The sequence below is a fragment of the Schistocerca cancellata genome, chromosome 2 (assembly GCF_023864275.1).
Source record: "Schistocerca cancellata isolate TAMUIC-IGC-003103 chromosome 2, iqSchCanc2.1, whole genome shotgun sequence".
NCBI lineage: Eukaryota > Metazoa > Arthropoda > Insecta > Orthoptera > Acrididae > Schistocerca > Schistocerca cancellata.
In genome coordinates, this window is record NC_064627.1 from 269,418,952 (window position 1) to 269,445,500 (window position 26,549).

The window sequence follows — 26,549 nt, forward strand, 5'->3', positions numbered from 1 at the left end:
TGTTGTGTAACAGCTCGGGTGTGTCACAGCTTCCTTCACAGCTTTCTGAATCTTATCTGGCCGTTTCGTATGTTATTCGAGTCATAATGCTGAAACTAAGACTGTGTTGAGCTACGATGACGCAACTGTGGGAGTACGGCACATATACTGTGAAGGAAGGAAGACTTAGATCTACGCCAAACTCGGCACGCAAATATATCTGTCAGCGCCGAGAATCGCTGACGCGTCTCAACGTTATTTGTAAGCATCGAGCTAGGCCCTAATAAGGCGCTGAGACGTAAATCACAGAGCAGACCAGAAATGATGGATCGCAAAAGGAAGTAGAGACAGTAGAACAGATGGAATACTTTCACGCTTGGCCAAAAAATGCACGCTTCGCCGAGAGATATGCGGCGCGTAGATCGTTACATGGCTGCCGTCTGGTGGTGACGCAATGGCCTACTTAATCTCAGACTGCGCCGTAACGGCAGGCTCCTAGCCACTGGTGTGCCGAGAACGCTGCAAGGCAGATCGCGGGCAATTCTGTGTCTCTGTATGTACACAGCTAGTGTACAGTACAAGCTGGGCACAAACCGAAGAAAATCTCTGCTGCTTGTATCTGTTCACGATATTTCAGATTTATGTAAGTCATCAGTGTTACAGCTGTTTGATGTTAAATATCGCTGCAAGTCTTGGGCTAATCTTTTCACTGCATATGCCTAAGAGGTTCAGTATCTACAGTGTTCCTGTGCAACTACCCAATAAGTCCAAAAAATTTCGAGATTGGATTAATAAAGAAAAATTGAGAAAAGTTAAGATGTTCATGATCTCCATCCACTTGAGTACAATGCACAGAGGGTTTATACAACCATGTGAAACGGTCAGGAAAGTCCTCCTTTGGGACTGTGTTCGTCACATTAGCTTCATTGTCAGTTATGTCGTAAAAGTGTTGACCCATCGTGTGAATTTCTGCATTTTATCATTTTATGGTACGTTCGTACTGAGACAGCTAATGTAATTAATAGTGTACATATGAAACGTCCCCTTAGAACAATTATACAAGACTGTGCTTAAACTGACAATATTTTTTAGCGCAACGCAATCTGACTTTCAAAAATCCCTACAAAAGAATGGCCCTGACTAACATTAACCTATACCTTTCACAAATCACTTACCTCACAAAAATCTTTGTTACGCGAACTACTGCAATACGGCGAGCGCCACTACCGCCAGCTAAATAAAAGATTCAAACTACTGAAGGCACTAACTACTGATAGGCATAGATAGCAAATGAAAGATTTTAATAGAGAACAAACAATGTATTTACCTTAATAGTCATCAAAAGTCATAATATATACAGCAGCTCATGACATCCATTTTTACAAATTTCAAAACTCCGCCATTTCTCTCCCCACGTCCACCACTGCTGGTGGCAAAAAATATTGTGTGTCAGTTTAAGCACAGTCTTGTATAATTGTTCTAAGGGGACGTTTCACATAAACATGTCTGTTTTATGAGATGGTTATGACATTCAAATGAGAAATACCGTTCTTTTAGTGAGTACCTTAGACTGTGGACGAACGTATATTTGTTACTACCGTTACGTACCTTCAGCTTTTCATAATACAGGACTACCCATATCAAACTGCATGTTGCATGCCGCCGTCTGAGGTACGTTAAGACATAAAACTTGTTTTAATAAAATAGCCGCACGTTTGATGAAATTACAGTTACATGGCGTTTCCGGCATATTTGATGCAGTTCTGAGTTAAAAATACTTTGTGCTCAGGAGTGGAAAGTATTTACATAACAGCTCTCACAGATCAGGAGTGGAAAGTATTTACATAACAGCTCTCACAGATGGACTCAGTGTAGTTGTACACAACAGACGGATACAGATGTATTCAGGTAGACAAGAAACGAACGCAATTATTAACAAGAAACATTAATCATACTGTGACCATCCTATAGGGTACCTGAATTACTTTACTGGCTCTTATTTCTTTAATCTTGGATGGGAAATAATTTCGAGCAAAAGCTTCAGCGTATTAAAGAAGAAACGGCTGGTGGAACCCCTTAAACCTCAGTTTTCTGGCCGAGATGAGCTAGTCGGGAAAGACCGCTGTTTCATCCTCTGGCAATAGCGTCATTTGGATGCGGGATTAGAGGGGCATAGGAGCAGTCCACCGCTCTCGTGGCCGTTGTCGGCTTTCTGTACCTTAGAGTTGCTTCTTCGCATTCAAGTAGCTCATGCTGGCATCACGAGGCTGACATTTCCCTTGGTTGTAAGGCAAACTCCGGAACCGGACACCGAGCGAGGTGGCGCAGTGGTTAGACACTGGACTCACATTCGGGAGGACGCCGGTTCAATCCCGCATCCGATCATCCTGATTTAGGTTTTCCGTGATTTCCCAAAATCGCTTCAGGCAAATGCCAGGATGGTTCCTTTCAAAGGACACGGCCGACTTCCTTCTCCGTCCTTCCCTAATCCGATGAGACCGATGACCTCGCTGTCTGGTCTCCATCCCCAAACAACCCAACCCCCAACCCAACCCGGAACCGGACATTCTCTTCGAAGTTTCCATATGAGGTCCCACTCTGACCCACTAACAGCTCGTCTGGAATTTGGTTGCAATGTCCTTGAGTCGAACAGCCCGTACTACCTACAGAATGAAATGCATTAAAAATTTAATCAATTGCTTCGCCGTGATCGGCAATGGTCTCTCTCTCTCTCTCTCTCTCTCTCTCTCTCTCTGTCTGTCTGTCTGTCTGTCTGTCTGTGTGTGTGTGTGTGTCTCTATCATTCGACTTCACACTGTCTTTTACAAATACCAGAAGATATCCGTTTTGTAAACTTTTCAGTCGAGGCATAGTCTAGTGGTAATGTCTTTGACTCGTAATCAAAACGTCCTGGGATCCACCATAGCCCCTGTTTACATTTTGAATAAGAATCATCAGCAATGGCACCCGAAGTCTTCAGGCATAAAGAAGTTACCCTCTTAGTGCCAATGGTTCAAATAGCCCTGAGCACTGTGGGACTTAACATCTTAGGTCATCAGTCCCCTAGAACTTAGAACTACTTAAACCTAACTAACCTAAGGAAATCACACACATCCATGCCCGAGGCAGGATTCGAACCTGCGACCGTAGCGGTCGCATGGTTCCACACTGAAGCGCCTAGAACCGCTCGACCACTTCGGCCGGCCTTAGTGCCAATGACCTTGTCGAAGGGGACAGAGGAACAGACACAAATTCAGGGCACTCTTTTGCCCTCGAAGTGGGAAACTACCACTAAAAGGCGGAAGAATCAGCAATGGTCAACGGCATAAGGAAGCAGAAGGCAATGGAAACCACTGCATTAAAGACAAGGAATGTGAATCCACAGGACATGGGGACTGCCAAAGGCGACGTGATCCTGAGAAAAGCATGACGTAACCAACGAAGGGATGACATCCAGCGAGTCGGAGCATGGAATGTCAGAAGTTTGAACGTAGTAGGAAAGCTAAAAGGATCAGAATTATTTAAAACCCGTAATTGTCTCCCACTGCGACGCGTAGGTTTGAAATTTGTCTGAAAGATGCCTACAAACTTCCTCTGCAATGTTTCAAAAGTGTGGCGCCCTGCAGTGTATCCTCGGGCTCGGCAACGCCTCAAACAAGAAGTCTATACATGCGGAAAACAGGCCGCAGCACGGAAGTTTATGTGAGCTGTGGATTAGTGATATCACATTGGCACCAAATTACACCACAGTTCTGTCCAGTGCCAGCGTGGAGGTTCCCACACGCTGAGAAGGTCATCACAGCCACCCTTACCCACATTTCAGTCCATCTTTAGACGTCTTTACGATGGGGGTTACACCGAGCGTAGAAATCACGCAATTTTCTTATGGGTGACCGAGGAAAGCATTTCAAACGCACCGCCACTCAGAATCGACGTGGAAAGACCTCTGGGTGTGGCATAAAGAGTGTCAATGAAACCATCCCTTTCCCCGGGGCGTTGAATCCCACCCAGTTCGCTGTGCGATGAGCAACAAGAGGATGTTCTTTTCAACCTTTGACACTGCTGACATCTTCGGATGTTTCAGCCCTTCTCTAAGGGCATTGTGGAGCTGCGTTCACAATGAATGTGAACGCAGCCCTTTGGAGTTCAACACAACCACAATTTTTGCTCTCGTGTACAGGTTGTAACAGGGACGGTTCAAACCCATTCGACGGAATTCGAACGTGATCCGAAGCAGGAAAAGATACCGATGATTTTTCAGCCCTCTTGCTTTCCGCCCTACTGTGGCGTGACATCGCAGGAGTGGAACGTTAACATGCGCGTGAATAAAGCGGAGAAGGGGCTCTCTAAGACCACCTCAGTTCGGCAACACTTCTACCACACCGATCCTTCAGGACAATTATTTTAAACTTCAGTCTAGTCTTCATCATTACCAAACTGTGATCTGCGTCTATATCTGCTCCTAGATACGCTTTACAATTCTGATCTCTGATTTCTGACTCCCTGTCTGACCATGATATAATCCAGTTGGAATATTCCCTTGTCTCCAGGTCTTTTTGCAGCGTATCTCCTTTTTTGATATTTTTGTATAGAGCTTTCACTATTACCGACTGAATTTTGTTGTAATTCTACTGCCAAGCTCTTATTTTTCCGTAACCTTTCCTTCTCTTCTTTCCGTACAACCACAGGTGAGGGTTAGGCAACCCCTCGAATACGCTGTAGAAGAATTTGCGTGCCTTCAGGTACTAGAACAGCCGCCAGGCTGGACTGGTCTCAGAGTTTGACAGGTACATTTCTAACGTTAGCAAAAAAGTTGCGTGGGTTTGCACACGAGGGTGTTGCCGAACCGGGTGTCTTAGAGCGACCCTCTGCCGCTTTATTCATGCACATGTTACTGTGACACTTCCGCGATAACACGCCAGAGAAGGGCTGAAAAGCCGGCCGGAGTGGCCGTGCGGTTCTAGGCGCTACACTCTGGAACCGCGCGACTGCTACGGTCGCAAGTTCGAATCCTGCCTCGGGCATGGATGTGTGTGATGTCCTTAGGTTAGTTAGGTTTAAGTAGTTCTAAGTTCTAGGGGACTAATGACCACAGCAGTTAAGGCCCACAGTGCTCAGAGCCATTTTTTTTTTTTTTTTGAAGGGCTGAAAACAGGAGGGCTGAAAACAGGAGAGCTGAAAAAGCATCATTAGCCTTTGCTGCTTCGGATCGCTTCAGATTTCGTTGACTGCTTTTCAACGGTTCCTAGTGCTTCCAACCTGCATACGAGAGCAAAAATTGCGGTCGTACTGCACTCCAAAGGGGTGCGATCACCTAAATGGAGATGCAGCCTCAATATCCTTGGATAAGGGCTGAAACGTCCGAAGGTGGCAGTAGTGTCGAATTTTGCCAAGAACATCCTCCTGTCGGTTTCGACAGCGAACTGTGTGGGAATCAACGCCCCGAGGAAAGGGGTGGTTTCATTCACGCCCAAGAGGCCTTTTCGTGTCGATTGTAAGCGGAAATGTGACTGAAATGTTTTCCTCGGCCATTCATAAGAAGACTGCGTGATTTCAACGCTGAGCGTCACGCTTCTGACCTCTATCACAGACACGTCAAAAGGAAGAGGTGAAATGTAGGTGTCGTGTGACAAGTCCACAGTGGAGTTGCGCAGGATTGTGGTTAAATTTGGTGACAAAGTGATTTAATTAACTGCCCTTACAGCTCACGTGAACATCCGTGCTGTAGCCTTTTCTCCGCATGCGTCGACACTTTGCCTTTTGAAGCATCGCCGAGCCCGGGAGTGACGTCCCAGTCTGTCACAATTTTGCACCATCACACAGGAAGGTTTAGGTAATTTTGACCCAAACTTGAAACTTACGCACCTCAATGGGAAGTAATTATGGGGCGTAGAAAAAGTGATCATTTAATTCTGTTGCACAGTGTAGGTACAGTGTGGGTCAGTGAAGTGAAATAAAATGAGGAGGATTTCTGGTCAGACCCACATAGTGTACTATCAACAGCAGCAGAAAATTATGTAAAGAGTAGGATTCGTTACGAACAGGAAAGTAGGGCAGACAGTGAGCTACTGTGAACAGTTCAGTGGTAGGGATATTCTCATCAGATTTGACAGCAAACCAACGCCACAATAGCTCCGATATACCGAGTGATAAAAAAAATCAGTATAAATTTGAAAACTGAATAAAACACGGAATAATGTAGATAGAGAGGTACAAATTGACACACACGCTAGGAATGACACGGGGTTTTATTAGAACCAAAAAAATACAAATGTTCAAAAAATGTCCGACAGATGGCGCTTCATCTGATCAGAATAGCAATAATTAGCATAACAAAGTAAGACAAAGCAAACATGATGTTCTTTACAGGAAATGCTCAATATGTCCACCATAATTCGTCAACAATAGCTGTAGTCGAGGAATAATGTTGTGAACAGCACTGTAAAGCATGTCCGGAGTTATGGTGAGGCATTGGCGGTCGGATGTTGTCTTTCAGCATCCGTAGAGATGTCGGTCGATCACGATACACTTGCTACTTCAGGTAACCCCAAAGCCAATAATCGCACGGACTGAGGTCTGGGGACCTGGGAGGCCAAGCATGACGAAAGTGGCGGCTGAGCACACGATCATCACCAAACGACGCGCGCAAGAGATCTTTCACGCGTCTAGCAATATGGGGTGGATCGCCATACTGCATAAACATCGTACGTTCCAGCAGGTGTTTATCAGCCAGGCTGGGGATGATGCGATTCGGTGACATATGGGCATACCTCTCACCCATCACGTTAGAAGCTTTGCTGTCCAGCGCCATCTGTTGGACATTTTGTGAACTTTTTTTTTGTTCTAATAAAACCCCATGTCATTCCAATCGTGTGTGTCAATTTTTACCCCTCTAACTACTTTATTCCGTGGTTTATTAAGTTTTCAAATTTATATTGACTTTTTGATCACCCTGTATATGCCGAAGTCTCAAGTAGGAGATGAAGAGACACGGAAAGTATGTGAGGATACTCAAGGGTGATTCAGTACGTAAAGGGAGATGAAATTCTATCATGGGGGACTGGAAAGTGGTTTCAGGGAAGGAAGACATGAAAGAGTTACGGGAGAATAGGAGCTTGGCAGTAGGATTGAGAGAGAAAGAAAATACTAATTGAGTTCTGCAGTAAACTTCTGATGGAAACAGCGAATACTCTGTTGAAAAATCACAAAAGGAGGAGGGATATTAGGAAAAGACCTGAAGACATGGGAAGATTCCAGCTGGGTTACATCATGGGCAGATATTAGATTGTGAGGTGTATTCAGAAGTAGATAAAGGCGCAGATCACAATTTGGTAAGGATGCACAGCTGACAAATTTAAAAGAATTGCCCGGAAGAATCAGTGTGGAAAGAAGTGGTAGACATAAGTACTGAGGAATGATGAGACGTGGTAGAACTTCGCTAAGGATGTTGATACTGCGATAAGGAATACCACATTAGGCAGTTCAGATGAAGAGGATTGGACATCTCTATAAAGGGGTTCTCACTGATTTTGGACAGTCAAGCATAGGTGCAAGGAACGTGACAGGAAGAAGTGTTGGGTAAGAGAAGAAATGCTTCAGTTGATCGACGACAAAGAAAGTATAAAAATGCACAGGAAAAGTCAGGAAACTGGCAATATAAATCGTTTAGGAATTAAATAAATAGCAGGGAAGCCAAGGCAAAATGGCTGCACGAAAGATGTGCAGAAATCGAGAGAGAAATTGTAGGTGAAATACTATCTCGCCAAACAAAAACGTCAAAAATTAAAAGCAGAGGTGCTAACATTAAGAGTGCATTCGGAATTCCACTGTTAAATGCAAAGTGCAGAGCGAATAAGTGAAAAGAATACACTGAACGCCGCTATGGAGGGCTTGTCTGATAATGTGATGGAAGAAGAAACAGTAGGCAATAGGAAAGAGAGAGGAGTTGCATTGTTAGAATCATAATTTAAGAGAGCTCTGGAAGGCTTAAGATTAAATAAGGCAAAAAAGAGTAGATAAAATTCCATTAGAATTTCTAAAATCTTTGGGGGAAGTGGCAATATAACGACTATCGACGTTGATGTGAAGAATCTAAGAGACTGGGGATGTACCATGAGATTTTCGGAAATGTATCATCCATACAATTCTGAAGATAGCAAGGCCATTTAAATGTGAAAAATACGCACAATCAGTGCAACACGTCATGCACCCAAGTTGATAACAAGAATGATACTTTGTACACAGAAGAATGGAAAAGAAAACAGAGGAACTGTTAGCTGACGATCAGTTTCAGGGTAAAGGCACCAGAGGCTATTCTGCCGTTGCGCATGATAATGGAAGCAATACTGAAGAAAAATGAAGAAATGCTCACAGGATTTGTCGGCTTATACAAAGCGTTCGAGAATGTAAAAGGTACAAAATGTTCTAAATGAGATAAATAGGGGTAACCTATAGGGAAATACGGGTAATATACAATATGAACATGAACCAAGCGGGAACGATATGAGTGTAGGACCAAGAATGAAGGAAATCTTCCACCGCCCGTACAATTCAATCTGTACATCGAAGAGGCAGTGAGGGCAATAAAAGAAATATTCAAGAATATGATTAAAATTCAGGGTGAAAGGAAATCAGCGATAAGATTTGCTGATGACATTCTTATCCTCAATGAAAGTGAAGAAGAATTACAGGATCTATTGAACGGAATGGTCTAATGAGTACAGAACGCAGATCGAAAGTAAACTGAAAAAAGACGAAAGTAATGAGGAGCAGAAATGAGAGTAGCAAGAAACTTGACATCAGTACAGGAAGTTAAGAAACTTTAGAAGCAAAATAACCTATGATGGACGAAGCAAGAATTACATAAAAAGCAGACTAGCACGGGAAGAGTGGGCATTCCTGACCAGAAGAAGTCTGCTAGTATTAAACATCAGCCTTAATGTGAGAAGAGATTCCTGAAAATATCCGTTTGGAGCACAGTATTGTATACTGGGACCGTGAGAAAACCGGAAAAGGAATTAATCGAAGCAATGTGCTGATACGGAAGATGCTGAGTGTTAAATGGACTGATAAGAAGTAAGGAGGATAAGAAGTAAGGAGCCTCTCCGCAGAATCATGGAGGAAAGGAATATGTGGACTACGCTTACGGTAAGAAGGGACAGGATGTGTGTTTAGGCATCAGAGAACAACTTACAACTTTCGTGTTACTAGAGGGAACAACAGAATGTTAAAACTGTAGGAAGCGATAAAGAATGATTAGATATAACAAATGCTAGGTGGTGTTGAGTGTAAGTGCTAAGGCCGGCCGTGGTGGCCGAGCGGTCCTAGGCGCTTCAGTTCGGAACTGCGCTACTGCTACGGTCGCTGGTTCGAATCCTACCTCGGGCATGGATGTGTGTGACGTCCTTAAATTAGTTAGGTTTAATTAGTCCTAAGTTCTAGGGGACTGATGAGCTCAGATGTTAAGTCCCACAGTGCCCAGAGCCATTTGAACCATTTTTTTTTTGTAAGTGCTAAGTTGAACTGCTTGGCTCAGGAGATATTACGGGGGGCTACATCAAACCAGTTATAAGACAGGTGACCCTACCCTCAGGAAACAATGTCTGTCGATTCCGAACGCCAGTGGCGCCATTGGTGGATCTAAAAATCTCTCCCTATGTGTCTGAAGCCTCCGGTTTGCTTAGTTCGAAGATTTTGGAAAACGTAAAAAACAATTCAAAAATTCAAATCTTCGGTTGTAGAACAAATATTTTCGTTTAGAATAGACAATTATGCATGTGGCATGTTTTCATACACCTAAGGCACTGAAATACGTTGATGTGAGACAACGCAGTAATAAATTTTTAGGAAAATATGTACAGATGTCAAGAAAAAATGAATGAAAAAACAAACGAAAAAGTGGACAATAATAACGTCATGTGACTAGGGTCTCCCGTCGGGTAGACATTTCGCCGGGTGCAAGTCTTTCGAGTTGACGCCACTTCCGCGAATTGCGCGTCGATGGGGATGAGATGATGATGATTAGGACAACACAACACCCAGTCCCTGAGCGGAGAAAATCTCCGACCTAGCCGGGAATCGAACCCGGGCCCCTAGGATTGACATTCTGTGGCGCTGACCACTTTTTTTTTGTTCTCATTTTGTTTATTACTGTCCGTTGTATTTGTTCGCGGCGGACGTCCATGACGCTTGTTTAAGTTTATCGTTGATCCATTAACTCAATTTTTTATTACAGAGGGCAGCTATCCCTCTGACCGAACACGCTGAGCTACCGTGCCGGCATAATGACTTAAAACTTCCTGGCAGATTAAAACTGTGTGCCGGACCGAGACTCGAACTCGGGACATTTGCCTTTCGCGGGCAAGAGCTCTACCAACTGAGTTACCCAAGCACGACATACCGGGGGCGGACAAGTGGACAAGTATTTCCAAAAGGTGACCTGAAAGCAGGTAATACCTTGTGGTTCCAATGTAATTTTGTAAATAAGTGTTAGGTTTCCCACCGAGTAACCTACCGGTAACGCATGTTTTGTACATCCAGTAAACAGCAGTTTCCTGTAAAAATATACGAGGGCTATTCGGAAAGTAAGATCCGGTCGATCGCAAAATGGAAACCGCAGTGAAAATCCGATGAAGCTTTGCTTAGACATGTTGGAAAGTGTTCCTGTTATGCCTGTCGACCGCGTCACGTTGCTCTTTTCAGTACTGAAAGCACGGTGAGCATGTAAATATGCCTAGAAAATAGTAGTCTCCCGCCAAATATGAGTGCCTATGAGAGATTTCGCCTGATTTCATGCAGCCCGCACTACGTAACTGTCATGCATTTCCTCCTTCATGACAATTCTCGGCCGCACACGGCAGGGGCAATGAGGACGCTCCTGCAGCGTTTTCGATTGGAATTGTTTGATCACCCACAATACAGCCATGACTTGGCTCCCTCTGAGTTCCTTTTTTCGCTCAGATAAACCGCTGTCTATGAAGACAATATTTTGGCACAGACAACAAACAACCGTACCAGGTCGGGTTGACAGAGCAGATAGAGAATATGCAAAGAAGAGCGGCGCGGTTCGTCACAGGGTTATTTGGTAAGAGTGATAGCGTTACGGAGCAAATTCAAGTCGCAGACTCTGCAAGAGAAGCGCTCTGCATCGCGGTGTAGCTTGCTGTCCAGGTTTCGAGAGGGTGCGTTTCTGGACGAGGTATCCAATATATTGCTTCCCCCTAATTATACCTTTCGAGGAGATCACGAATGTGAAATTAGAGAGATTCGAGCGCGCATGGAGGCTTTCCAGCAGTCGTTCTTCCCGCGAACCATACGCGACTTGAACAGGAAAGGGAGAAGGTATTGACAGTGGCACATAAAGTGCCCTCCGCCACACACCGTTGGGTGGCTTGCGGAGTATAAATGTAGATGTAGATGAAGCTGCAGATCAGCGTAGGGAATTGGCTGAAAGCACAGGCGGCTGCCTTCTATGACGAGGATATTGGAAAATTGGTACAATGCTGCAACAAATGTATCAGTCGGAGTCGTGACTGTAGAGAAGAAGCTGGAAGGTGTTCACTGTGGTTTCCATTTCGTGACCGTTCGGACCTTACTTACCGAATAGCCATCGTACAACGACGGAACTTAGAGCTCGTAGTCGCTTAGAGATACTGTATCCAAAAAAATGTTCAGTTGTGTGTGACATCTTATGGGACTTAACTGCTAAGGTCATCAGTCCCTAGGCTAATTAACCTAAATTATCCTAAGGACAAACACACACACTCATGCCCGAGGGAGGACTCTAACCTCCGCCGGGACCAGCCGCACAGTCCATGACTGCAGCGCCCAAGACCGCTCGGCTAATCCCGCGCGGCATACTGTATCCATTCTCTATCAAAACCTGCTTGTTACTCAGAAGGTATAATTTCGCACAATTACCTACTCACATACTGAAATTAAACTAGGCAACCTCCGGATTGTATTCAAGTATTTTACTAGCAGCCCCAATCAGAAACTGGAAAGGATGACGATACTGAAGTTCCTGCATCATTGACGGCCTTTTTTTTACTCTTAAGCCAATAATTAATAAAGTAGGCATAGTTTTTAAGCGTTAGGGGCGTCATGGCTTCAGATGTGTCTGAAGGAAGGGAGGAAGGTTAGTGCTTAACGTCCCGCCGGCCGGTGTGGCCGTGCGGTTCTAGGCGCTTCAGTCTGGAACCGCGTGACCGCTACGGTCGCAGGTTCGAATCCCGCCTCGGGCATGGATGTGTGTGCTGTCCTTAGGTTAGTTAGGTTTAAGTAGTTCTAAGTTCTAGGGGACTGATGACCACAGATGTTAAGTCCCATAGTGCTCAGAGCCATTTGAGCCTTAACGTCCCGTCGACAAGAGGTCATTAGAGGCGGAGCACAATCTCTGATTACGGCAGGATGGGGAAGGCAACTGGCCGTGCCCTTCCACATCTATCCCGGTATCCGCCTGGAGTGATTTAGGGAAATCGTGGAAAACCTAAATTAGGATGGTCGGACGGGAATTTGAACCGTCGTCCTCCCAAATGCGAGTCTAGTGTGCTCGCGCGGTAACTCTGACGCATGAACGAGCATTCAAACACAAGCAGAGGATTTCGGTCTCCTCGCGGTTATAATTATTGGAGCAGACGTTACCGACATGTTAAAACTACGCGTCGCTGTTCACAGAGTAAGGCTGACATTTTCTAACGTAATTAAAAAAAGAAGTTTAATAAAGTAGTAATCATTTGAGTCTATAGAGGATACACGACTGTGTACGTAGCAAATGAGCTGAACTATTCACCCATTTATTATTCTTGAAGTTCACACTTTACTAATTTAGCGAAGAACGTATGTAATAGTCCAGGCACTGCATGTCTTTTTAATCGCATATGCATGTTGTTGTGTTAGACAGTCCGAAGGCTGGTTTGATGCAGCTCTCGATGCTAGCCTATCCTTTGCAGGGCTCTTCATCTCTGCATCAATACTGTAGGTACATGCACTTGAAGCTGGTTCTACAGTCAACCCTTGGTCTCTCTCTAGAATTTTTATCCCACCCCCTTCCATTACCATTTTCCTTGATTCCTCAGTATGAGTTCATCAACCAATTCCTTCTTCTACACAAATTGTGCCACACATTCCGCAGTTGTATACGGTAGCGCATCATTAGTTATCCGATCTACGCAACTAGCTAGGCTTCTGCATCCTTCTATAGCACCACATTCCGAAATCTTCTATCAATTGTGTCTGAACTGTTTATCTTCCACATTCCCTTCCGTACAAGCCTACACATTACACAAACTGGTACAGAAAACCTTCTCTGAACATAAACTTATATTCGATGTTAACAAATTTTTCTTTTCAGAAATGCTGTTCTTGGTAAAGCCAGTCAGCATTTCGTTTAGTCTCTGCTTCGACCATTGTCAGCGCTTTGGCTTCCCAAATAGCAAAGATCATCTCTCATTTTCTAATTATCTCTCACCCCATTGCCTCATTCAATTCAACTATTACTATCATTTACCCGTGTTTGACTTTTGTTGGTGTTCCTTTTATAAGTTAACCTATTTTAAAGACACTATCTATTCCCTTCAACTGATCTTCCAAGTCCTTTGCCGATTCTGATAAAATTTCAATATTATCGGCAAACATCCAACAATTTTATTTCTTCTCCCCGAACTTTAATTTCTTTTCCTTACTTGGATATAAAAATATATTTAAATAATATTAAACTTCGAGCAATAAAAAATGCTCCGATCACGTCCAATAGCTTCTAAGTATCCCGAATTCTCAATACTGCGGAGACAAAACACATAACAGTTTATAACAAAATTATTTTTTTCTTTATCGGTCATCCTAGTGTACATCATCGACATGACTACTCTGCAATCCACACCCAAGTTTTGGCACAAGTTTCGCAGAACCACTTTCACACTACTTCTCGCCCGTTCCACTCTAATAGCACGTGGGAAAATTGGACACGTAAATCTTTGCGTGGTAGCTCCGATTTCTCTTATGTTTTCCCCATACAGGACGCATTTTCGCATTCGGGAAAAAGATCTCGCTGCAATGAAAAATTGCTTTGATATAATGATTGCCCCCCTACCTCGCGTATCATATTCATGTTCACGATAGTACAAACCTAGCCGAACTTCTTCGAATGGTCCGATGCCCTCCATCGGTCCTATCTCGTAAGGATCGCATACTGCGCAGCATTACCCTAGCAGAGAACAGAGAAGCGTAGTTTAGGCATCCTATCTAGTAGATTTATTGCATGTTTTAAGAGTTCTACCGATAAAATGCAGCCTATGGTTCGCCTTCCCCACACCATTTTCTATGTGGTGGTTCCAGTCTAAGTTGTTCCTAATTATAATCCTTAAGTATTTAGTTGAATCGACAACCTTTAAATCTGTATTATTACTAAAATTTAGCGGATTCTTTTTGGTACTTTTGTGGAGCCTCACACTTTTTATTGCTCGAAGTCAACTGGCACCTTCCGCACCATACAGATGTCTAAATCATTTTCTAATTCGTACTGATCTTCCGTAGACTTTACTAAAAGGAAAAACGACAGCGTCAACTGTAAAAAATCTAAGAGGGCTGCTCAGATTGTCTCCTACATTATTTATATAGATTAAGAGCAACAAAGGGCCTGTAACACTTCCTTGGGGAACACCAGGTATCACATTTATTTCACCCTACGACTTTCCATCAATTACTAAGATCTGTGTCCTTTCTGTCATAAAGAGGCAATGCAAATAAAGAATGTAGCCTTCATTGCGCCATGTGTACGTAACTCTATGCTCAGTTTTAGGAATCTTTGCGAACAGAAGATACCCTCCTTCTAGCTTCAAAAAGCTAGATATTCACGGAACTTCGGCACCGAAGACTTGACGTTGCAGAAAATCTGTTCCCACGGCGCTTTCACTGAAGACCCCATGATGGTCATATAAAACTGGAACAACTGAATTTTCAGTCTGTTTCATGAAGCAGATCTTGTCATAATTTGTTCACAAAGCATGAGTGTTTACGCTGTATTTCATAGAACCTCAGTCCATACAGCACTATAACAACCACGTTACGTAAAGAATGTTGAAAATGTGTGCGAAAAATATTTGTTGATAGCTCTAGAGTAAAAAGGGTTGGTTTACGGTTCCCCTCTATTCTACTACTCAGTGAAGAAAGAAAGATGAGGGCTTAAAACCAGTCGACGATGCTGTCACTGGAGAAGAGCTAGTATTCACAGACGATCGGTTTCAGGATAACCTTAGTAACTCTATCAAGTAACGCTATCTGAAAAGGCGAAATGACCTTTTAAGAGAACACTACGTGGCTAATGATGTGCGCTCTACAAGAAACGAAGACAGTGAACCTACTTCAATATAGGTCCACAGCAAATGACATCCCGAATCACGTAATTTTTTATTCCTAAAAGTAAAAACTAGAAGTCTGGAAATGTGGGGAGACAAAAGAACGTTAAAAAATTACGCGGGCGGAAAATTCTATTGCAACAAGGGCAGATAGTTGACACTCCTTGAGGGAAAAAGCAAATGAATGAGCAAGGCGGGTATGTAAGTTGTATTCGATAGAATATTGGCACAAGCTAGATTTCAGGAACCAATGCAAAGCAGCCGTGGTACACTTGACTAAAAAAATAGTTATTTTTTGAAGATTCTGGAATGTTTTTAGTTATACTAATTGAGGAATAGTCCAATATTAATTTCGGAACACTCTGTAGTTTCGGTCGAAATCGGCCAACTCCTGTATCGTGTGTGCGTGCGTGCGTGTAGTAGAAGTTAATTTTTGGCGTGAACTGTTACCAAACGACATGCATTAGTACCGGAATAAACAGTACCACTACGTAAGGTTTAGAGATTTTGTCTGCCATATGTAAGAATATAGGAGTCAAACATACTACTCAGTATACGAGTAAACAGCCCCGGTCTGCTTCCTCATGAATAATTAGTGTGTGTAATATGTACCGTACTGATTTACCTATATGCGACGGGAGTATGAATGATAAGATTTGATCTACAATTATTAAAAACTACAAGCATTTCCGGCTTGAATTTAAATCAAAATATTTTAGAAGGCTGAAAATCCAGTTTGTTGCGTTTCGTTTCAAGACGAGATTTTTATGCCTTCCCTTTTGATTTCTCGTTAATAAATCTGAAGGTGATATGTAAGTACGCTATGACAGATGCTGGTATGTTTCCTAACGCCGTAAGTACTGTCTGTCTTGGTATAGGTGGGGAACGAACCACAGTAAACTTAGTCTCCGAAATTAGATGACCGGATTAGTGGATATTAATAAACGAAGATGCAAGGACATAAAATGATTTCAGTGAAAATCGGCCAGGAATGCTGGAACCGCAATGTAATGAATATGTCGTAACCACCGAGGAATTGTTCTAGGCTGGAAGCAAGCGCTGACACTGCATCTGATGGATGATTTCAGCTGTCATGGTCGGCAGTTTTATACATTATTTATTAATGGTCTATATTAAAAGAATTATAACCTACTTAACATGATAATTTGGCAGACTAACTTGTACATCAGTTACCCTGTTCTACGTCAAATCGAAACCGCACAAAAAAGTGACATTGCAAGAAAGACTCAATAAAATTTAGTATACCATTTTGTTTAATTCGTTATTTTCGTGTGATACAAAACATTTATCACGTTGTTTTTATATATTGAAAGCAAGAAGAATGATCGCCGTTCAACAGAAATCTGTCTCGGACAGGGTTGCCATCCGATCCGATATATCGAGACCGTCGCCGCTATGGACTTTTTTGTCCCGGCATCCCGACAAGAACCAATTTTGTTCCGATTTTGTAAAATATGATACGAGCTTGGCTCAGGTACGGAAGTAATGCAATCTGTTAGCACAACGTGTAGATGCAGCCGGAGTTAGTTTTATTTATGTCAACAAGTTTATGTTGACGAGGTCGTCTCATAGATGGCGTTGCGTCGATGATGCACGCACCTTCCAGATCCAACGCCATCGTTCGGGAAAATATAACACTTCTCCGGTAGTGCGGGGCTGGAACTACTTAAGCAACGCCACCAGGAAAACTCCGGCAGTTCCCGTTTGAATAACGATTCGATAAGCTGTTCCTTTCCAAATGTAATATGAACAACGAGTGCAAGTTAGCAATGTTTTGAAGTGTTTACTGCAGTTATATAGGGCGTGAAGTGTATAGTGAAGTGTACCGGGTGATCAAAAAGTCAGTATAAATTTGAAAACTTAATAAACCGCGGAATAATGTAGATGGAGAGGTAAAAATTGACGCACATGCTTGGAATGACATGGGGTTGTATTGGAACAAAAAAAAAAGTTCACAAAATGTCCGACAGATGGCGCTGGACAGCAAAACGTCAGTGACTGCGCATGACAATCGTGTTACAGAATCGCATCATCCCCAGCCTGGCTGATAAACACCTGCTGGATGGCGTTCCACCCCATATTGCTAGACGCGTGAAAGATCTCTTGCGCGCGTCGTTTGGTGATGATCGTGTGCTCAGCCGCCACTTTCGTCATGCTTGGCCTCCCAGGTCCCCAGACCTCAGTCCGTGCGATTATTGGCTTTGGGGTTACCTGAAGTCGCAAGTGTATCGTGATCGACCGACATCTCTGAAAGGCAACATCCGACGCTAGTGCCTCACCATAACTCCAGACACGCTTTACAGTGCTGTTCACAACATTATTCCACGACTACAGCTATTGTTGAGGAATGATGATGGACGTATTGAGCATTTCCTGTAAAGAACATCATCTTTGCTTTGTCTTACTTTGTTATGCTAATTATCGCTATTCTGATCAGATGAAGCGCCATCTGTCGGACATTTTTTGAACATTTGTATTTTTTTGGGTCTAATAAAATCCCATGTCATTCCAAGCATGTGTGTCAATTTGTACGTCTCTATCTATATTATTCCGTGATTTATTCAGTTTTCAAATTAATTCTGACTTTTTGATCACCCGGCACTTCGATGACTAAAGTGTTAATGTCGACTGTTTACCGTCTAATAAACTTATCATTGCTTACAAAATGTCTAAGGATGGAAAGAGAAAGTGTCACTTTTCAGATGGTTACACAAAAGAGTGATCTTTTGTCAAGAAAGCATCAAGAAGCGTTGTGTGAGGTTTGTAGCTGTACCTCACGGAGTTAAGGCAGTTGTGAGGCCTACGAAGAGTCATACAAATGGATTCGCGGTAGCATCGACATCAAAGCCTATTTCTACATTCATGCTAAAAGAAGATACCCAGGAAGAATTCCTCGTTGTTGCTGCAAAACTAACAACAGTTTGGAAAGTTGTCAAGCATCGTCACTCCTTCAGTTTTCCTGACTTTACCGTAAAACTGAATGCCGCAGTTATATTGACTCCAAAGTGGCCGCAAAGCAGTCTACACGCAGGACCACAGCTAGAGCGATTTTTTAAAAATATTATCGCAGCACACTCCGTTTCCGAATGCATAAAATAATTTCAAGAAGTTTCATTTTACGTGATAGACACCGACGCATCGAACCGCAAGGCTCTGTGGAGACAATTCCAATTTCGGAGGACGTCATCGACGCAACCAGCGGAATGTGTTCACACACAAAAAAAAGGTAGCAGAATGTGGATGGCCTGCCCATATTCTCCATAATACTATACCAAGCGCTGCTGAAGTCCTAACTGTCGACACTGAAATAATCGTCATGAAAATATTTAACTATTTTTCAATATGCACGGTAAGGACAGCCGCGCGCTCTAAGGCGTCTTGTCACGGTCCGTGCGGCTCCCACCGTTGGAGGTTCGAGTCCTCCCTCGGGCATGGTTGTGTGTGTGTGTTGTCCGTAGTGTAAGTTAGATTAAGTGGTGTGTAGGCTTATGGACCGATGACCTCTGCAGTTTGGTCCCATAAAACATTACCACAAATTTCCAATTTTTTACGGCAAGGACAGAGAAGCTGAAAGAGATCTGCTAACACGTTGATGTCAATCATCAGACTCTTCTATCTCACGCAGAAACAAGTTGGCTGTCGTTAATGCCCACAGCTGAAAGAATTCTTAAGCTCTGAATTACATTAAAATAATTTTTGGTGCCAAAGACAAGCCACCTACAATAATTTCAGTTTTTCGGTAGTTCGATCAGTGTAATGCACTTCATGTTTCTACAGTCAAACTTGGTTCTGTTTAACAAAAAAAAAAAAAAAAAAAAAAAAAAAAATTCGTGGAGAAGGATAAAGTCTCGATAATTGAAATGAGAAATGTATTAATCGACATCCAAAGATGTGTGAATCAAAGAAAAACTGCCAATTTTAGTGGAATGAAAACCAAAATGTATCTGAACAAATTAAGAATGAGAACCCTAACCAAGAAATTATTAATTTGATTCCAAAATTTGAGGAAGAGACAATGGCTTTCTGTATCATAGCATTTGATTACTTAGAGAAATGGGCTATTTCTTTTAATAAATATCAAGTATTTGGTTGTACCATACTATCTGAAACCCCAGATCGGGTGATTGAAAACACCATCATATAACTGACTAAAAGGTGTGAAGATTTCAGGCGACAATTTTTTCATGAATATAGGTATCTGACGAGCTTTTTAGAAACCAAGCGTGATTCGGAAGAATAGAAATCTAAACACTCCGAGGAAGAAAGCTGGATTTACTTTCTTAAGGTAAGCGGAAATCCTGAACGCAAACGCCAGCTTCTACAATAATGCGAGTACTTGTTTTCTATTCCCGCACACAACGCCATTGTGGAAAGAGTATTTTCTCTGATGTCGAGCAAGTGGACTGACGAAAGAAAGCCGGCCGCAGTGGCCGAGCGGTTCTAGGCGCCTCAGTCCGGAACCGCGCGACTACTACGGTCGCAGGTTCGAATCCTGCCTCGGGCATGGATGTGTGTGATGTCCTTAGGTTAGTTAGGTTTAAGTAGTTTTAAGTTCTAGGGGACTGATGACCTCAGATGTTAAGTCCCATAGGGCCCAGAGCCATTTGAACAATTTTTTATGAAAGAAATCGACTGCTGCCAGGGACTGTGAAATCAGTCTTACAGTGCCAGTTTAACTATAAGCTGACTTGAATGGAGTTTTATACGGCAAATACGTAAATGGCAAAAAAGACTTGCTGGAAAAGGTGAAATCTTCCGAAAAAGTTGGTGTACCAGCTACTTCTACCGCAACAAGTTCTATGTAATTGTGTTCTAAATAAAATATAATTATATTAAATTTTTTACTTCATTTCTATACTCCCCTCTCAAAGTGTACCCGACGAGGTCCCAGCAAGATGTGGTAAACCTAGTCTCGGAGCACATGAAAACAGGGACTGTGGAATCTACTACTCCAGTGACGATGGTCTGGTGCTAAATAGTGAAGGGCCTCTGGTGGTAATGTAATACAGTAAGCATTGACCTGTACACAGTTTCTGTGACATAACCGTAGCATAACTTGAAATGGAAGAATGGTACAGAAAAGAAGGTCGAAAGTAACGGTAATTATTATATGTTGAGCGTTCCCGCTATTAAATAAAAGATTATTTAAGCTCCTACAACACATTTTCGCTTCTTTTACTTCCGAATCCAGCGGTGACTTTCTGCGATCATTTCTTCGTATCTGTGCTATAGTAGAATTGTTTGTGGGGGGAAAGGTTTACACTTTACGTGTGTTATCTATTCGTGAATGCGCTTGCGATTTTCACATTCACATTCTTCCGAAGGTTACCCGTAGCTGATCAAGGACAGACTGCTAGACTATACAAACTGACCCCATACAAATCCGCAGCAGCACAGACTGTCTCTACTCTTTTTATTCTTTCAAGGAGCACACGATTCGCCTGTTGTGATCATAGTGGAAGTTGTGGCCAGTGTTGCCTAGTATTCCATTCGGACTGTGTGATGAAACTTCGTTTGGACTTCTTCCTTGTTGCAGTCTGTTCAGGTGTGGCAGCCATCTTTATTTATCTTCGTTGATTCTATCTTCTGTTTAAAAATTACAAGTCTTCTCATGTCTGATTCCCACACGTTACTAAGGTAGTCACTCGTAATCCATGTCTCCTAGCCCTGTAGCAAATCCCAACACTTTATAAAATTTCATTCTTGTTTCCATTTTCGTGGTAGCGATCTCGCCGGCTATTCTCGACCTCCGAACGGAGGTACTACACCACTGATTGATAAAATGACGGAATGACTACTCGCAACAGCGTGATTATAAATATAAATCACCTCTTCTGTTAACTTGGTATTGAATCAATCACAAAACAGGCCCAATTGCTATGCACATCAATTTTGTAACACTAACCAGAAAAAAATTAGAAGCGTAATTTTTTGTCTTGAGTTACAATTGCAGAACGTTTAAGACAAGAAAAAATGCTTAAGAAAGGAATAAAAAAAGAAAATATTTTTAACATAAAACCACATAACAGGTGGATAACAATTATTTAAAAAAATGACCATCGTAACAAATTAACTATCAGTTTCATTAAAATAGTCCTACGTGTACTGACGCGTCATTTTATAAAATACCTGAAATGATGAAATACTACAACATTTCGGCCGTACTGCACCGGTGTATCTTCAGAACCTAGATTAATTTTGCTGGAGAGTGGGCGCTTCAATACATTGCATTTCTAACGGAGTCATAAAAACCATCTGAAATTTATATGGTTTATGGTACCGCTAGAAACAAGGATGTACTGAAGAACCACTCCCTGGCTCAGTCTATGCCGTGAGCAAGAGAACTGCAACACGGCCAAAACGTTGGTTATTTCAGCATTTTAAAAACTATTTGAAATGACTCGGCAGTAACCTAAAATGATTTTAATGAGATTGGCACCAGCCGCAGAAGCCACGTCTTGGACTATCAGTTGCTTGTGTTCCCTCGTCCTTCACTACCGCAGATGATATCGCTAAAAAGTTACGAGCTCTAAATCAGCTCCAAACAAATCTGTGAAAAAAATGCGTAAAATGTAAAACACTTGACTTCGTCGGAGTAGACGTGATATACGGGACATCACGAACCATAATGAAAACGATCGAAAGGGTTCGCCACTTTGGATTATTCGGAAGTAAAAGAAGCGAAATGCGTGTTTACACAGTCTATGTATCGTCGAAGAGACAGTACAAAGTAGGAAAGCAAATATAAACTTCCGACGTGGAGAACAGGTTAACGCGAAATGCTACTGCGATCAATGCAATATACTGCGCAAGTTCATTCTTATTTTTTTCCTTTTAACACGACGTCGCTTCTCGGACGAACAGATACACTAGATTTCTGCCGCAGTGACGTCACCATTACTTACTTATTTCTTCTTATTTTTACTCGTTAGACCGGAAAAGGTAGTAATGGTTGCTACTGATGCTACGTTACCGCTCTTCTTAGGGCACTGGCCCAAACACTTCAGTCAGTTTTCAAATTCATGGTTGGATGAGTCGAAGTCGCTGAATTGTGTGTCGCCAACAGTGAAATTGATATTTAAATCATTTCGAGTTCTGTTGTGTGTTTAAATAGAGTGTAAAAATTAGACGATACCGAAAGTACAGTTTTTTCGTATGCATCGCTTAACACGAAATTTTGTAAGACGAAATGATATTTCAGTGACCTCAAATCGCAACTGTTGATTATTCAGATGTGAAAGAAGCGATGCTCTTACGGCAGAAGCTTAAACAGGCTTTTTTCAGTACAAGGGAGGGTATAAAATTCCAAAAGCACAGTTTCTACAAAGGAGCCGGCGGTTGTTGTCGTGAAAAACACTTCACACGAAAAATCGCTTAAAATGGAAAAATACTTAGATCATGACAAAATAACTACGCAATTTCATGCACTGTTTTACTTCTTTTAGCGCAAAACCAGAATCGTTCAAACATGAAAAGAGCTCGCTCCTCAACCGAACAAATGCAGGTGCTGTTTATAGTAACCTCACTGATATACACATTTACGGCATTTTTAGAGTTAGAGTGAAGCCTAGTAAAGAATGTTACCATTTGTCTTCGGGCACTGCTATTGTCAAGACACTTCACCTAGTTTTCTTATTTGATGATGCGTGTGTCGAAGTCGGTGAAATGTGTGCCGAAATATTTCTTGTTGTGTTTGTTTGCGTGGCTATCTTCCACATCGGCTTTTAAATACTAATAATTACTGTTTTCGCGTCTTACGGTTACTGAAAATAAGAGTTTTTCCCTAGACGCGTTTCGCTGTTAGCCTATTTAGAAAGCATCTCCAAGTGGTCATTCTGGAAATAAATATATCTCTGCATTTACCCGCCCGGTTAGCCGTGAGTGTTAGTACACCGCTTCCGGGACGCGGAGGTGCGCCAGCTGGCATGGATGTGGTTTTTCAGGTGGTTTCCCCACACATAACTAGGTGAATACCGGGCGGATATCGAAGTCTCACTTCACTTACACGATTCGCAGACGTTTGGAAAACTTTCGCTCACTTTCAAATGTATGATTTTACTCGCAGACAGTTGAGATATACAGAGTTCCGGTCTGTCAAAACTACTTTTTGGTAGTTTTGGTACAGTACACCAATGACGTGGTAAATGGTAGGATTACCAGTAGGATTGGTAGCATTGGTAGGGAAAGAAAGTAAATGAATTTGTGAGAGAAACTGGGATCTGACGACTTAGCTTTGTTTTTTTATTTGTTTTGCACATAATGAGAACCGCACATCACTTAGTGTTAGTTCTTTGTGTAGTTTACGTCATTACAATTCCATAAGTAACAAAAATTAGTTGATTTCGTAACTTGTGCACTTTTATGGAATCAAAGCAGTTACCTTTGATTGAAGTAAGTACAATTCACATGCAGAAACATATAGTTGTCTGTGTAATTGTTTTTGTTGTTTTGAACTGGTCCTGTTATTATTAATAAGTACGAAAGTTGTTTATGAATAACAGAAACATGTTGTATATAAACTATACGAAGTATTGATACGATATTTGTTATGTTTTTGTTCTGAACTGTTTTTTAAATTTTACTTTTTCTTAGGAAATTTGCTTTTCCTAGCGCTATATGATAAATCTGTTTCTTTTATTTTACTACAACACCTCTCTATTCCAAACTAAACATCAGCAGATGACTAATAGAAACTACTAAACACTGAAAATTTCAGTTTTGCTATAAACAGCTTCTTTTTAAATAACAGAGAGGGGGATAACTATGTAGAACAAAAATGTTCTGTAGGTTACGTGGCCTTTTATAAGCCATTACACTATTTATAGACGCTCCACAGCTTCCGGTTTCTAAGGGAATCTAGTAAGGCGCTAATTGCTTACGCAAATAAGGCGATCTAAATGAGGCAGCGCCCCATAGGTATGCAACACGCCTAACGCACAGGTAACGCGGTTGCGATATTAACTGACCAAGGATACTAGGAAAACTACCGTAGTCTACGCTTATTTATGATAGTCTACGGTAGCCCACGGCAGTTTTACAACACTAGGCACACATATTCCTCCTGTGGGAGGGGGAGTGGTGGGGAGGGGTAACTGGGTGGCGACAGGAAGGGCATCTGGCCATCCCTTGGATCAAACAAACCACACACGTTAATAACCATGCCGACCCAGCGCCGAAGCGGGTCAAAGGCACAAGAAAAAGAAGTAAAAAAGAAGATGTTTCTACATTTGTTGTTTGTAGATTATAATCTGTTTTTCATGTTTCACACAAAAAATTTGTAATGAAAACTGTTTTTAAAGTATAAATAGCAAATTTAGAAACATTATGTAACGTTATACCATATTACCAGAATGACCGCTGCTTTGTAAATAAAAGCGAAATGTGTCTGGTGAAAAACAATAAGTTAAGGATAAAATGGGAAGAACTATAGCATTTGAGCATTTAATATTATCTGTTAAAGTTCCACAAGATTGAACATACATTGTATTTTGTTCCCGTGTATCATTAAAAAAAATATTTCGGTGCTCTCGGTTTCATGTTAAAACTTTTGCACTGTATATAAAAGGCAAAAAATGCTAACGGCGGTCTGAGTTTGGTACCTTGGAGCTGTAGTATGCAGCGGACCTCGCGTGCGACGGGTCTATCGGCGGAGTATCCACCCCTGCGGCTGTGCCCGGAGCGAAGCCGGGCCGGTCCGTGGAGGCAGAAGACGCGCCGGCGATGCGGCGGACAGCAGCGGGCAGCGGACGCTGCAAGCTGAGTAGCGGGCGCGGAGCGAATGCCGACTGCGCCGCGGCGGCGCCGGCGGCGGCCCGCGAGCATGGCGCCCGCCCCGCGCATGCGCCGAGCGGCGACGGGGCGGGGCCTGCGCCCGCGCCGCCTCACCCCACCGCCGATTATGCTAAAGGATCGGCGCCCGCCGCGTTTGCGAAAAGGGAATAAAGCGCCGCGCGGCCGCGAGGAGGGGGAAAAGGACTCGTCCCCGGGAGGGGGGAGCACGCGAGGCGGGGTCGGAGGAGGCGGCCGCGCCACGTGGTCGCGCGCCTGTGGAGGGGATGGCCACGGCAAGATAAAGTGTTTGCCTTCCGCCATTGGCGGCGCTCGCAGCGCGTGACAAACGCGCTTGTTTGTTCCGCAGGCCCGACAAAGCAGGTTACGCCCCCCTGGCATTAACGCGGTTCGGCACCGCTTGTCACCTGACTAAGGCGACCCACTTACGCTGTGGTGGTTGGGGAGGGAGAGCGACTTTGTAAGCAACTCCTCAGTGGAAAACAGGCTGAATCCCGTCTAAGCTTACAGCGTGGCTCAAGATGTAACACACACAAATGGACGTCATAAATACTATATTACTCCCAGCTCTGAGGAAACGGAGCACTTGGAGGAGCTCCACTTTGCATGCTGAAGGAACTTCGTAGTCGCCACCTAACAGTAAAATAATACGGCAGCGATTTTTACTTCTCCTATTTTTGGCTGTAGGACCTATATCTGTACCTGTTTCCTGATGATATTATTTTAGGTGCTGTTTCATTGGAATTTGTGTTAAGGTACATGTCATTTTTAGCCTCAGATTTTGATGGAGATTCGTTACACTGGAGAATTTTCTTATATCACAACGTTTCTGGGATGAAAACTGCTTTCTGAACAACTGAGTTATAAATAAACAACTCTTATACAATATTCATGGTATTTCAGCAGCTCCTAGCTATGGGTTCTACGCAACCCACAGCACCTTCAAAAACTACACAATTTAATGTAGTTAAATTTTGTACTAGGGTACAGGCCACAGTTTTCGATTTATTCGTGTAAAGCGCGTTTGAGGCTCACTTTTGTACGTTTAACTTGAATAATTCGAAAACTATATCCTCTAGCGAAAATGTATCCCAGAATAAATTTGACTACATTAAATTTCGTACAAACAGACCCTATTCTTTTTTTTCTGAAGGACCACTAGTTCGCGCACAGCGAGCGAGAAATATGAAAACCTTGCGTGTGGTAGTTGGTGTTGTGGGTTGCATAAAACCCATAGGCAGGGGAAACTGAACCACTCTGCGTAAGGGGTATTCAAATGAAAACGAGATAGATGGAAAAAGTAGGTAAACTGTTAATCATTTCAAAAGTAATCGCCATAACTGTTAATAAATTTATTCCACTGTGAGACAAGACGGTCAGTGCCTTAATAGAATACGCGGTTGCCTT

The 26,549-nt window shown here is 42.7% G+C and overlaps 1 protein-coding gene across 1 annotated transcript in view; it reads right to left on the reverse strand.

The window, feature by feature from the left end:
- Window positions 1–25,098, reverse strand: part of LOC126153166 (paired mesoderm homeobox protein 2B-like) — a 296,092-nt gene extending 270,994 nt beyond the window's left edge. Inside the window, exon 1 of the mRNA XM_049916051.1 lies at window positions 24,953–25,098. The gene's annotated coding sequence lies outside the window, so the exon portion shown is untranslated. The remainder of the gene's footprint in view (window positions 1–24,952) is intronic.
- Between the last annotated feature and the right edge of the window lie 1,451 nt (window positions 25,099–26,549).